The sequence below is a fragment of the Neofelis nebulosa genome, chromosome 5 (genome assembly GCF_028018385.1).
Source record: "Neofelis nebulosa isolate mNeoNeb1 chromosome 5, mNeoNeb1.pri, whole genome shotgun sequence".
In the NCBI taxonomy this organism is placed as follows: Eukaryota; Metazoa; Chordata; class Mammalia; order Carnivora; family Felidae; genus Neofelis; species Neofelis nebulosa.
In genome coordinates, this window is record NC_080786.1 from 18,643,381 (window position 1) to 18,656,650 (window position 13,270).

The 13,270-nt window shown below is 41.3% G+C and overlaps 1 protein-coding gene and 1 pseudogene across 2 annotated transcripts in view; one reads left to right on the plus strand and one right to left on the minus strand.

Annotated features, from left to right (window-relative positions):
- UBE2E1 (ubiquitin conjugating enzyme E2 E1) overlaps nucleotides 1-13,270 on the minus strand; it is an 82,289-nt gene that overhangs the window by 60,262 nt on the left and 8,757 nt on the right. The window lies entirely within an intron of this gene.
- Nucleotides 2,878-8,987, plus strand: LOC131513002 (cell division cycle-associated protein 3-like; annotated as a pseudogene).

Consider the following 13,270-nt stretch of genomic DNA (forward strand, 5'->3'; position numbering starts at 1 on the left):
TACTCATTTACTGTACAAGCACACTAGAAGAGAACCTCTAATGGTTAGAAAATGTGAAAAGTATCAATCATAACGCTAAGAACCCACTTTTAAACAAAGCTAACGTCAATGAGATATACTATGTTTTTAAGACTAAAAGTGTAGTAAAGTACTTGACTGGTAATTTTCGTGATGACATGAGTAAAAGGACACCACAACTAGCCACTTAGAATGTCTACCGTTATCACTTCCCCCAAACCCCTCACACCCACATTTGAATGGGAATCTGGCATCTGAATTTTTACACACAAGCTACTTTGTACACATACTGTTCTAATGAGAAGTCCGAAGATAAACATTTCCATCATGACATTTCCTTATATGAAACTATTACTACCCACATTTAACAATGACTCTAGTTGTCCTACTGTTGCCTGGCTTCCTACGTGTACTTTACAAGCATGTGTCTTAGAAGACCACTCTCAGAAAAAGGGACAACTTTAATTATCATGTTACACAGGACCAAGACTACCTGGATAATATAAAACAAAATAATAAATAAAATGTGGTTGGTAAATGATTGGAATGAGGATGCTTATACGATGATGCTTTAAGAATTCCAGGTAACTTCAATGTAAAGCTTGAACAAAACAGCCAATCTTAAAAGGATGAAAAAATTGAGTGTGATGAACAATTTACACTGTGTTAAAAGTATACACATGTGCCCACTCATTCTCATGCATCCACAAGTATACAAAAGGTCGACACAAATCAAAGCGTGTAAAAAAAATTTAAGGATGGCAGCAGCAATTTACTGATTTTCCAATTAATCCACTCCCTAGTATTTTCAATCCACTCCCTAGTATTTTCAAAGTAAGCCCTGCTAAGGGTATTCATCAACATGTGATACACGGACCCAGCACTACTTACATATGATATCCATACTACAATGGAAGCCATAAAGATCACAAAGAACTTGAATCTACTAAAATAGGAAGTTAACTTTTTTCTAGTGGGGTGGCGAGAGGAACCTTCCCCGCCCCAAATCTCAAAAATCCTTTGAGAATACACCAAAAATGAGAAACACTCTCCCAAAGAAAACAATTACATGATGTTAAAAAAAGTTCTGCCCTAAAGTATAAAAATCTGATAATACTAATGTACCTCCCCTGAATAAACACCATGAAATCTTCTAACTGGAAAGAAAAACACAAACATCTTTTCCTTCTTGAAAATCATCCCCTCTTTTGTGTCACATCTCTTACATTAGATCTGTCTTGTAAAGGTCACCAAAAATTTGAAATTGTAAAATCCAGGTTACTTGCTCATCTTTCCTGACCTCACAGTGTTATTTCAGAGCTGATGACCACTCTACCTCAAAATGCTTTCCACTCACTACGCGCTCGATTTTCCTGCTGTCAGTCCCCTTTGCTCGCTTCTCCTTCAGGCCATACAACCTCTAAATGCTACAGGTTTAAGTCTGCATCCCGGGCCCTCTTCCCACTAAACCTTTCTTCTCTAGGTGAGCTTGAGGCATTCGCCAGATAAGAGCTTCTACATATTGGACGTCTCCCAAATGTACATGTAGCTCAAGCTCATGTGTCTATCTTGAGTTCAAAACATTCCTCTAAGTTCCAATTACTTATATCTAACTTTTTAAAAATTTTTTAATGTTTATTTATTTTTGACAGAGAGAGAGAGAGAGAGAGAGAGAGACAGAGACAGAGCATGAGCATGAGCAGGGGAGGGGCAGAGCGAGAGGGAGACACAGAATCCTAAGCAGGTTCCAGGCTCTGAGCTGCCAGCACAGAGCCCGATGTGGGGCTCGAACTCACAGACCGCGGATCATGACCTGAACCGAAGTCAGTCGCTCAACCGACTGAGCCATCCAGGCGCCCCTCTTATATCTAACTTCTGTTTGACACCTTCATTTGGATGCCTCATTAGTATCTACCTGAAACCTAACATACCCACAAAGAAGGACTCATTTTTTTCTTCCCCCCCCCAGAAATGTTACGACACATTTTTTTTTTTTTAAGTTTATTTACTTATTTTGAGAGAAAGAGATGGAGAGAAGTTGGGTGGGGAAGGGGCAGAGAGGGAGAGACAGAATCCCAAGCAGGCTCTGTGTTGTCAGAACAGAGCCCAACGTGGGGCTTGAACCCACAAACTGTGAGATCATGACCTGAGTGGAGATCAAGAGTCAGACATTTAACTGACCGAGCCACCCAGGCGCCCCAAAGACTCATTTTCTATGCTGTCCTCATCCCAAAACACATAGAGATCCTATTCCAGTTTTGTTCCTCTCAGTAAAATGAGGCCGTCATCTAAGACCACAGAAACTTGGAGCCGTTCTTGGTCCTTTCTCTCATCTCCCACATGCAATCCATCCATCAACAGGTCCAGGTGATCTAATCCCATCTTCACTGCCACCATCTTAATACTAACTGCCATCACCAGTTGCCTAGAATACACCAATACCCTCCTTTCTGGTCTCCTTTCTTCCACTTGTGCCTTCCTCCCCAGTGATCTTCCACACAGCAAGTAGGGTAGGAAAATCACTACTGAAATAATATCACTGTCTTGCTTCACAACCTTGAATGGCTTCCCACTCTTCTTAGAATGAAAATCCAAACTCTCTATCTTGGTCTACATGATCCTGCATCACATGGTTCTCCCCACCTCAGGGCCTCCGTGTTTGTGTTTCAGTCTGGGACGTTCTTCCTGTACTTTTCACAAGGACTCCTCCTTCCTTCTCATTTTTTAGGTCTTTGCCTAAATGTGTTTTTAAAACCTTCTCCAAATAACCTCCCTACCCCAATTATTCTCCATCAATGCGCTGTTAATTTCTCTTACAAGCGGACTCAACCTGTAGTTATCTATCCTTCTACCGGTTACTGTCTGTACTGCCTACTAAAATTCAAGTTTCAGGGAAGTTTGAAACAGCATGGGCTGTTTCAGATGAGGCTCCAGCTGCTGGGCACCCAAAAGAGGAGGAGGGGCCCAGCATCCCCTCCTTGCCCCAGGCGGGGCTCTGCAAAGAGCACCCCAGTCACTCCAGCACGACCTCCACTGCACAAGCTTCTGGCCCTGGAGGCAGATTCCCATTTACCTAGTGTCAGCATCCTACACACTCCCATCCAGGCGGAGAGCTCTCCACAGCCAAACCTACCAACAGGGGAGCAGTTGGAAGGTTCTGATCAGATCCCTGCTCTCCTATCCTCAGCCTTGCAGACACCTTGAAGACCAGCAGCAGAGAGACCCCAAGCCCAGTGGTGAAACAGCTGAGTGAAGTATTTGAGACTGAAGCCCCCAAATCAAATCTTCCCCCGGAGCCTGTTCTGCCCTTACAGGCAATTTCATCTTCTGAATTGGACATCCCTCTGGGCACCCAGTTTTCCCTTGAGAACCAGATGCCATCTGAGAGTCAGAGGGAGAGGAGGTGTTCTCCAAGGCGGAAGCAGGACAGCCCTCAGAAATCCCCATGGCCAGCCAGGGCTCAGACGAACCCTTGAGAGACCCTGAGACTCCTCGACCATTAGTTTTTTTTTTTTTCTTTCTAATGTTTATTTACTTAGAGAGAGAGACAGAGAGAGAGCACGTGCGCACTCACACATGCATGCGCATGCGCGAGCACAAGTCATGGAGGGGCAGAGAGCGGGAGAAAGAATGCCAAGGAGGCTTCACAGGTCAGTAGGAAGCCCAAAAAAGGATTACAGCTCATGAACTGCGAGATCATGACCTAAGCCAAAATCAAGAGATGGATACGCAACCAACTGAGCCACCCAGGTGCCCCGATCTTGAGGTTCTAAGTACCACAGATGGAAAGCGAATGGCAAGGTACTAACGAGATCTCCCTTCATCATCCTATTAGATGACAAGTCCTCCAGAACTCTGACACCACAACAGGGTAAGCGGTCTTCTCCCGAGTGAAAATGCCACAGAACTAAAGGAAGAGGCCATTCTGGAAGCTGGAGGCCACGTGTAGGAGTAGGAGCAGGACCAGGACAATTAGTACTTTCCAAACTTGGTGGAGAACTAGGCCATGCGTGGCCCCAGCACTGAGTTCACCAGAGGCCTAGTGATACTGTGTCCTCTCAACCCCTTCTTTCCCTGGGAGACTGGAAAGGCTCGTTGTCATGAATTTCCCCTAAACTACCAACTCGGGGACTGAGTGCTTTCTTGCTTTCGAGTCTCATGTATTTACATATGTATTGACATATTACAGAAAGTGATTTTAAAAATAAGTAAGTAGGGGTGCCTGGGTGTCTCAGTCAGTTGAGCCTCCGACTTCGGCTCAGGTCACGATCTCACAGTTCATGGGTTTGAGCTGCACATCAGGCTCTGTGCTGACAGCTCAGAGCCTGGAGCCTGCTTCACATTCTGGGTCTCCCTCTCTCTCTGCCCCTCCCCCACTCATTCTCTCCACCCTCCCCCCCTCAAAAAAAAAAAAAACACTAAATAAAAACAGTAATACCGGACTTCAAGCTGTAATCATCAAGACAATATGGTACGGGCACAAGAACACTCAGATCAATGGAACAGAATAGAGAACCCAGAAATGGACCCACAAATGTCTCCCCAACTAATCTTTGACAAAGCAGGAAAGAATATCCAATGGAATACGTCTCTTCAGCAAGTGGTGCTGGGAAAACTGGACAGCGACATTCAGAAGAATGAACTTGGACCACTTTCTTACACCATACACAAAAATAAATTCAAAATGGATGAAGGACCTAAATGTAAGACAGGAAGCCATCAAAATGCTCGAGGAGAAAGCAGGCAAAAACCTCTTTGATCTTGGCCGCAGCAACTTCTTACTCAACACGTCTCCTGAGGCAAGGGAAACAAAAGCAAACATGAACTATTGGGACCTCATCAAAATAAGAAGCTTCTGCACAGTGAAGGAAACAGTCAGCAAAACTAAAAGGCAACCGACAGAATGGGAGAAGATATTTGCAAACGACATATCAGATAAAGGGTTAGTATCCGAAATCTATAAAGAAGTTATCGAACTCAATACCCAAAAAACAAATACAGTGAAGAAATGGGCAAAAGACATGAATAGACACTTCTCCAAAGAAGACATCCAGATGGCCAACTGACACATGAAAAAATATTCAATATCACTCATCATCCAGGAAATAAAAATCAAAACCACAATGAGATACCACCTCACACCTGTCAGAATGGCTAACATTAACAACTCAGGCAACATCCTCAGATGTTGGCGAGGATGCAGAGAAAGAGGATCTCTTTCGCACTGCTGGTGAGAACGCAAACTGGTGCAGCCACTCTGGAAAAACAGTATGGAGGTTCCTCAAAAAATTAAAAATAGAACTACCCTACGACTCAGCAACTGCACTACTAGGTATTTATCCAAGGGATACAGGTATGCTGTTTTGAAGGGGCACATGCACCCCAATGTTTATAGCAGCACTATCCACAATAGCCAAAGTATGGAAAGAGCCCAAATGTCCATCGATGGATGAATGGATAAAGAAGATGTGGTCTTCACATCTTCCACACACACACATATCCCACACACACAATGGAATATTACTCAGCAATCAAAAAGAATGAAATGTTGGGGCGCCTGGGTGGCGCAGTCGGTTAAGCGTCCGACTTCAGCCAGGTCACGATCTCGCGGTCCGTGAGTTCGAGCCCCGCGTCGGGCTCTGGGCTGATGGCTCGGAGCCTGGAGCCTGTTTCCGATTCTGTGTGTCCCTCTCTCTCTGCCCCTCCCCCGTTCATGCTCTGTCTCTCTCTGTCCCAAAAATAAATAAAAAGCGTTGAAAAAAAAATTTAAAAAGAAAAAAAAAAGAATGAAATGTTGCCATTTGCAACTATGTGGATGAAACTAGAGGGCATTATGCTAAGTGAAATTAGTCAGAGAAAGACAAATATCATACGACTTCACTCATATGAGGACTTGAAGACACAGGACAGATGAACACAAGGGACGGGAAGCAAAAATAATATAAAAACAGGGAGGGGGACAAAACCTAAGAAACTCATAAATATGGAGAACAAACAGAGGGTTACTGGAGGGGTTGTGTGGGGGGGTGGGCTAAATGGGTAAGGGGCATTAAGGAATCTACTCCAGAAATCATGGTTGCGGTATATGCTAACTTGGATGTAAATTAAAAAAAAAAAAAAATTTTAAGTATATAAGAAAAATAAATAAAAATAAAAATAAGTAAATAAAATAAAATAAAACTCAAATTCCACAAATCAGAGGCCAGGTCTGTTTTAGTCACCTACATAGCACAGAGGACTCTAATATTTTAAATGAATATGACTTGATTTACTCAGGCTGTTGTCACTCTTGTACAACACTGCTTCCTGATTATAATCTTGACTATTTTTTTTATTTGAGGGAGAGAGAGCGTAAGCAGGGGAGAGGGACAGAGGGAGAGATAAAGAAACTTAAGCAGGCTCCACACTCAGTGAGGAACTCAATGTAGGGTTCAATCCTACAACCCTGGGATCACGACCCGAGCCAAAATCCAGAGTCAGACACTCTACCAACTAAGCCACCCTGGCACCCCAATCCTGACCTTTTGACCTGTATCCTACCTAAAACTTCTAAGTAAAATCATTCTAAACTGCTCTGTTCCTATCTGAAAATGTGCTTTATGTCTTTTCTTACAGAACTTATTAAGATCTATCCCACATCAATTTTCCATCAATTAAAATAGATACAAATACCCAGTGTCCTCCTGGTATTACACATAATGATCATCATTTCAATACTGGTAAACCCTACTGAGCCTCCATCAATTATTAGTATTTAAAACTTAGGGGCGCCTGGGTGGCTCATTTGGTCCAGCTTCGACTCAGGTCATGATCTCTATGGTTCGTGGATTCGAGCCTTGCATTGGGCTCCATGCTGACAGTAAGGAGCCTGCTTGGGATTTTCTCTCTCTGCCCCTCCCCCACTCATGCTTTCTCTCTCAAAAATAAATAAACTTAAAAAATAAAAAGGGCACCTGGGTGGCCCAGTCAGTTGAGCACCTGACTTCGGCTCAGGTCATGATCTCATTGTTCTGGAGTTCGAGCTCCACATCGGGCTCTGGGCTGACGGCTCAGAGACTAGAGCCTGCTTCGGATTGTGTCTCCTTCTCTCTCTGCGTCACCCTTGCTTGCTTGCGTGCGCGCGCGCTCTCTCTCTCTCTCTCTCTCTCTCTCTCTCTCTAAAACATGTTAAAAACTTTTAATAAAAAAATAATAAAAAATAAAATTTAATGCTGACACAAGTCAGTACTAGAGATAAGTCAGATGTGACACCTGTAGCAAATGCAATGTTGAGTGCTATTTAAGAACTTCATAATACAGTCCCTTTATTGTGGCCTGGCATTTCCCTCTGTCCTATTCAGGTTCTTTAGAAAGCAGACAGGAAAAAAAAGAAGAAAGAGACAGAATTGTTTCTGACTACTTTGTTAATTGACATATTAGTGAATAGTATGCTACCCCAAGTAACAAAACCCAGTGACAACTTTCAATTACGTTCTGCATACGAAAACTGTTGGCTTCCTAAGCCTTTGCTGACTGGGCTGAGCCACCACCTTGCCTTCCACAGGTTTATCATCTATGCAGTGCAGCGCAGCACAGACTCTACAAAGTAATCCATAATCACTCGCATGTATGTTACAAGAAAAAAACCCACGAGCATACAGCAATTCCTGGATTACAATTTTCAAGCAAAGAGCTTTGATGAGCTTCTCAGCCCATAGAATAGGAAGTTTCCCAGAGGATTAGAGCCATATTCTGACACTAGTTACTGGGTCTTTTGTTTCACTTTACAGCATGGCTGCATTAAGAGAGGCTGAATAAGAATGGGCTTATTATGAAACCCTGTTTCACTCCACTGATGATGGGGAATGTGTCAGATGTCTCAGGCGGGTGCCAGCATCTCTAACCTAACTATCTGGAATAGCTTTAGGATTTGGGGGAACATCGCTAGGAAGTCCAATTTACTTAGCACCCCTAAACCCACGCTTACTTGTTGGCAAACACTAATCTTATCAAGTCAAAACATGGTAATCGAAGGTACTGGTATTTTCTTTATATGTCTTCTCAATCTAGCCCACAGCACTGATCCTGTCTTTTGTAGAACACTGTGGTCCAGAGCTCCTCCGTGATTCCGAGAAGGTGAAAATTGCCAAAACTGCTCAGGTGCCAACTCAGAAAGACTGCCAGCAACAGACAGCTGTAAAATGTGACAGCAATTTCCACAGCTCTTTCCATTATTTTCTGAAGAGGGTAATGAAGATATTCCATTAAGCCTTCAGACTCAAATTAGGTTTTTGTGTCGGTGTTTTAATTTAACAAATATGTACTGTTTATCTACTCTTTCTTGGACAAGGTAGGGATGGCAAAGACAGAATTCCTGCTCTCAAGGAACTTAAAGTCTATCCAGAAAGAACCAAAGAACACTGGGGACAGACGTTGCTTCTTTCTGTTCTATGCAAGTAGCTGGAGTGTTATTCAAGGACAAAAAAATGCTTCCAATCCTCTAGAAACTGTCACTGTATCATAAAGTTCCAGGCTTCCGACCTTTCTAAATATATGCTTTCCACTTATGATCTCAGTTCTATATTCTATCACCTTCTCTACAATCATGTTTTAAAAACATTACAGTATCTCCCTCCTTGCCATTTTCATTTTTTTTTCTACTTCTTCTCAGCCTAGAGAGCACACTCTTAACTCTACACTTTAAAGGCTAATGAAAAAATTTCCTTGACCTCCCCTAGAGCTTGCAGCTCACTACCTACATTGCTTCTTTGTTCTCCAGGTCCTTGTTATTTCCCCTCATCCTTCCTTTGTAGACATCCCACAGGGCACAATTCTCAATTCTCTTCCCCTTGGCCATCAGGCATACTTCAACCATCATCCAAACTTTCAAATCTAACGTGTACTCCCCCAAAGCCAGTTCCAGCCTCAGCATCCCTGCCAGCCCACCTCAGGTTCAGTGCATGTACCCTAAACACATGGATGTGTCATGATGCCTGCAGCACACTCCCAAAAGCTTCTGCAAAATAAATATTTAGACATTTTTAAAAGAGAGACAAAGCAAATGTGGTGAAATTTTAACAGCTGATGGCTTAGATGGATGTTCCTGTATTATTCTTTCAGCTTTTCTATAAGCTTTGAAATTCTGTAAACTAAAAAAGTTGGGGGAAAAAACACATAAGATCAGAATCAAAGAGAAAAATCATGCTTCCTGCCTTTTAAGAAGTTTATAATCCATTTGTCTAATCTAATCTAATCTTAGACCAGGTAGATGTGAGAGTTCAATGACCAATTAATAATAAACTTAAATATATGATCAAATTGCAAATATTTACTGAGCCTACTAAGTGGCAGCAATACACTGAGCATTGTATTCGGTCAACGAGACAAATATTTAAACCTTGGAAGGAGGATCTATCTAATCCCTCTGCTTTCTCAAACTAGTTCATCTTCAGCCTTACTGATTTCTGTTAATGGCACCACAATTTCCCCCAATACCCAGAGAAGCTCTGACTCCTTTCAAGTCCCGCATCTCTAAAATCAGTGACGGAGTTCTCCAGATCCTACTGCTTTGCATCTCTCTTTCCTCTCCACTTCGATGCTGCTGCCTGCCTCCCTGCTAACCTGGTCTCCCTCCTGGACTACTGCAGCTCTCCCAAGTCTTTCGGTTCCCACACAACTCCACTCAACTCTTGCTTTGTGTCTTTCCAGACACTCAGCTCTAGCTGGATTATACTTCCAGCTCAAGAGTTTCAAAGATTCTCCAGTAACTGTATAATGATATTCAAAGCCTCAGCCTGACACTGAGGAACATAAACTTTATCTCTTACTGCTTATTCTCCCACTCTTTCCTCTCTAGTCGTAGGTTTCACTAGTGCCCAACGGCGCCCTCTTGGCCTTTCCTCTGCTACAGATGCCTCTTACTCTTCTACCCCACTTCTCATTTCCTCCATGAAGCTTTCCCAGAGCTCGAAGTGCTGCAGACACTACTTCTCACACCCAGGTCAAAGCAATCTCTCGCTGCTCTGAACCTTCATAACACATACTGTGCATTTACTACTTCCCAAATAATATTCATGTTTCCAAGTACTATCCAAAATCTGTACATGCATTTCTTACCACCCTTACTAGACAATGAACTCCTTGAAGGCAGCTTTCATGTGTAACAGGGACTCAAGGGAAGTGACAAGTATTTAATACTAGTATCTTTCACAAGAATCCCTAAAAACTGAAATGTGTCTTGTAAGCTAAAAGCATTTTTAACACTCAAGATACATTTTAACACTGGTACAGGGGTTTTCCTAACTCTTTTGTGGTAAAATGTGTAAAATTTGCCATCTTAGGGGTGCCTGGCTGGCTCTGTTGGTTAAGCATCCAACGTCAGCCCAGGTAATGATCTCACAGTTTGTGAGTTTCAGTCCACACTGGGCTCTCTGCCATCAGCCCAGAACCTGCTTCAGACCCTCTATCTCCCTCTCTCTGCCGCTCTTCTGCTTGCTCTCTCTCTCTCCCTCTCAAAAATAAACACTTTAAAAAACTATGCCATTTTAACCATTTTTAAGGGTAAGACTCGAGGCCATTAATTATATTCACAATGTGGTACAATCATCACCACTATTTCCAAAATTTTCATCACCCCAAAAAGAAATTCTATGCCAATTAAGAAATAATTCCTCATTTTCCCCTTCCCCCACACCAGCCCTGGAAACCTCTCATCTTCTGTCTCTATGAAGTTATCTATTCTAGGTATTTTATGTAACTGCAATCACAGTATTTGTCCTTTTGTGTCTGGCTTATTTTATTTAGTGTAACATTTTCAAGGTTCATTCATGCTGTAGCACACAGCAGAACTTCATTCTCTTTTATGGCTGAATAATATTCCATTGTAAATGCCCCATTCTGTTTATGTATTCATCTATTGATGGATACTTGGGTTGTTTCCCCTTTGGGGCTATTATGAACAGCTATAAACACTGACTGACAAGAATCTGCATGACTCCCTGTTTTCAATCCTGTTTCAATCAGGTATATACCTAGGAGTGTAACTGCTGGGTCATATGATAATTCTGGTTAGCTTTCTGAGGAACAACAGCAGTATAGTTTTACAATCCAGAAACAGGGTCTTTTGGTAAACACAACAGCCACAAAAGTTCCTACTCCCTTAGTAAGCAATTCACTTCTGGATAGACTTCCTTCCTTCCTACCTTCTCAAGGCCCCAGCTAATGATCTTAATTTCCAGGAACCTGACCCTGGTTCAGAGGCTATTTTGATTGTCTTGACATTCCAGTCTCCTGGTTCTCACTATCTTTCAATACTGCCTTTATGCACTTAAAGGCAAGCACACTTAACTGGTAACTCTCCAAATGAAAACTTGTTCAGATGCTGGTCACATTTAGCTTTAATGCATTTAGTAACACCAGATGAATGAAAGATACATAAAAAGAGTTTTTTCAGGTGAGATACAGGATTTTGTAAAGGATGACTTCTGCTGAAACCATTTCTTACACCCAAACAACCATCTAAAGCATGCTGAACTTGGACAAGATGTAGAGGCCTTGACTATTGCAAGGAAAAGATCTCTTCATTCCAAGGTTAGCAGCCTGGGATTTCTAAATTGACATCTCATTATTACCACCAAATCCAGATTTTGTAAAACCAAAGAAACACCACAATATTCAGTAAATTCTCTGAAACTATCCAGAAGGATACACACAAAGTGCAAGCTAGCTTGGAGTACGGAGCATCTCTGTGCAAAGGGGTAGCATCAGAACAGATCATGAGGAGAATTTTTCACGTTTTACTACACAACTTCTACATCTCAACTTTTCAAAAACATTCACTCTTATGTTGTTGTATAATGGCTTAAAACTGTACTTAAAATGCAAGCAATAAAAGGCAATGTTAGTAAAGAGAAAAATATTAGCTATTAAAAGGAGCTAAATGGGCAACTCTAACAATACATACAGAAAACTCTAATCTCATTTCAACTTTACAATACTAGGAGTTAGGCAAGTCAGATGGTTGGCCGTTTTAGTAAATGAGAAAAAAGGTTAAAAAAATGTTAACCTCTTCCAACAACTGCATTATATTTTTTACATGCTCTTCACTTCAGCTTTAAAATTATCTTTTAAAAGGTAAGGTTTAGCTGTAAAACTTCAAAATCAACTGTATCTGGGGGCCCCTAAGTGGCTCAGCCAGTTAAGCATCAGACTTTGGCTCAGGTCATGATCTCACCTCTCCAGAGTTTGAGCCCCTCGATGGGCCCCGCCCTGTACTGATATCCCAGAGCCTGGAGCCTGCTTCAGGTTCTGTGTCTCCCTCTCTCTCTCTCTCTCTCTCTGCCCCTCTCCCTCCCTCTCTCAAAAATAAACATTAAAAAAAAATTAAAAAATAAAATAAAATCAACTGTATCTGATTACACAGTTCTCTCAAAAATAAAAAGTATCTACTTAGTTGGGCTTACATATTTAAGAAACACAAAAATAATCATCAAAATGCAATAAAGTTATATAAAACAAAAACCTACTTTTTTATTCTTCACCATGCTTGAAATGCTTAATGACTTCTTGAAGACATTTTATCTTAACATACTGGCTCTAAAACAATTTGAATTTTTAAGTTTCAAGTCGCTGTATGAATAGTTTACTCAAAACACCAGTATTTTCTTAAAATAAAATCTGAAGTTTAAAGGACTTGGACAAAATTTCATTTATTATATGTAACCATACTGTTTACAGACATTAATGTCTACAGATTATATAGCTGTAACTAGTCAATTCAGCAAAGCTTGAGCCCTAGGCTATGAACAGCAGGTGCAAAACTGAGTCTAGTGGCTCAGAGTTCACCAGCTATCTGAAAGGCATAATTTCATTTAAAACTCAAAAAAATAAAAGGCATAATTTTACAATCCAAAATAGGGCATGCTTTAAGAAATCATTACAGTACTTAAGACAGTATTTTTTCCTAAACAGACAGACAAACTGCAGGGAAAAAAAATCCAACCAAATGCACAATACATGAGTTCGGAGACCATTACTTCATCTGTATATATAAAAATAACCAAATAGTTCAGAAATACCAAAGAATTTGATTTATACAGCAACATAGAGAAATTTTAAAATATTCAGTTAAAATACTTCTCACCTGGACACTGAATATAATCTGCAGTGTTCTAAAAAAAAAAAAAAAATCTACTCGACACAATATACAACATTGAGGATTTAACTTTATGTGCTCACACGTTACAACATATTTAGCAATTGCATTTCACACAAG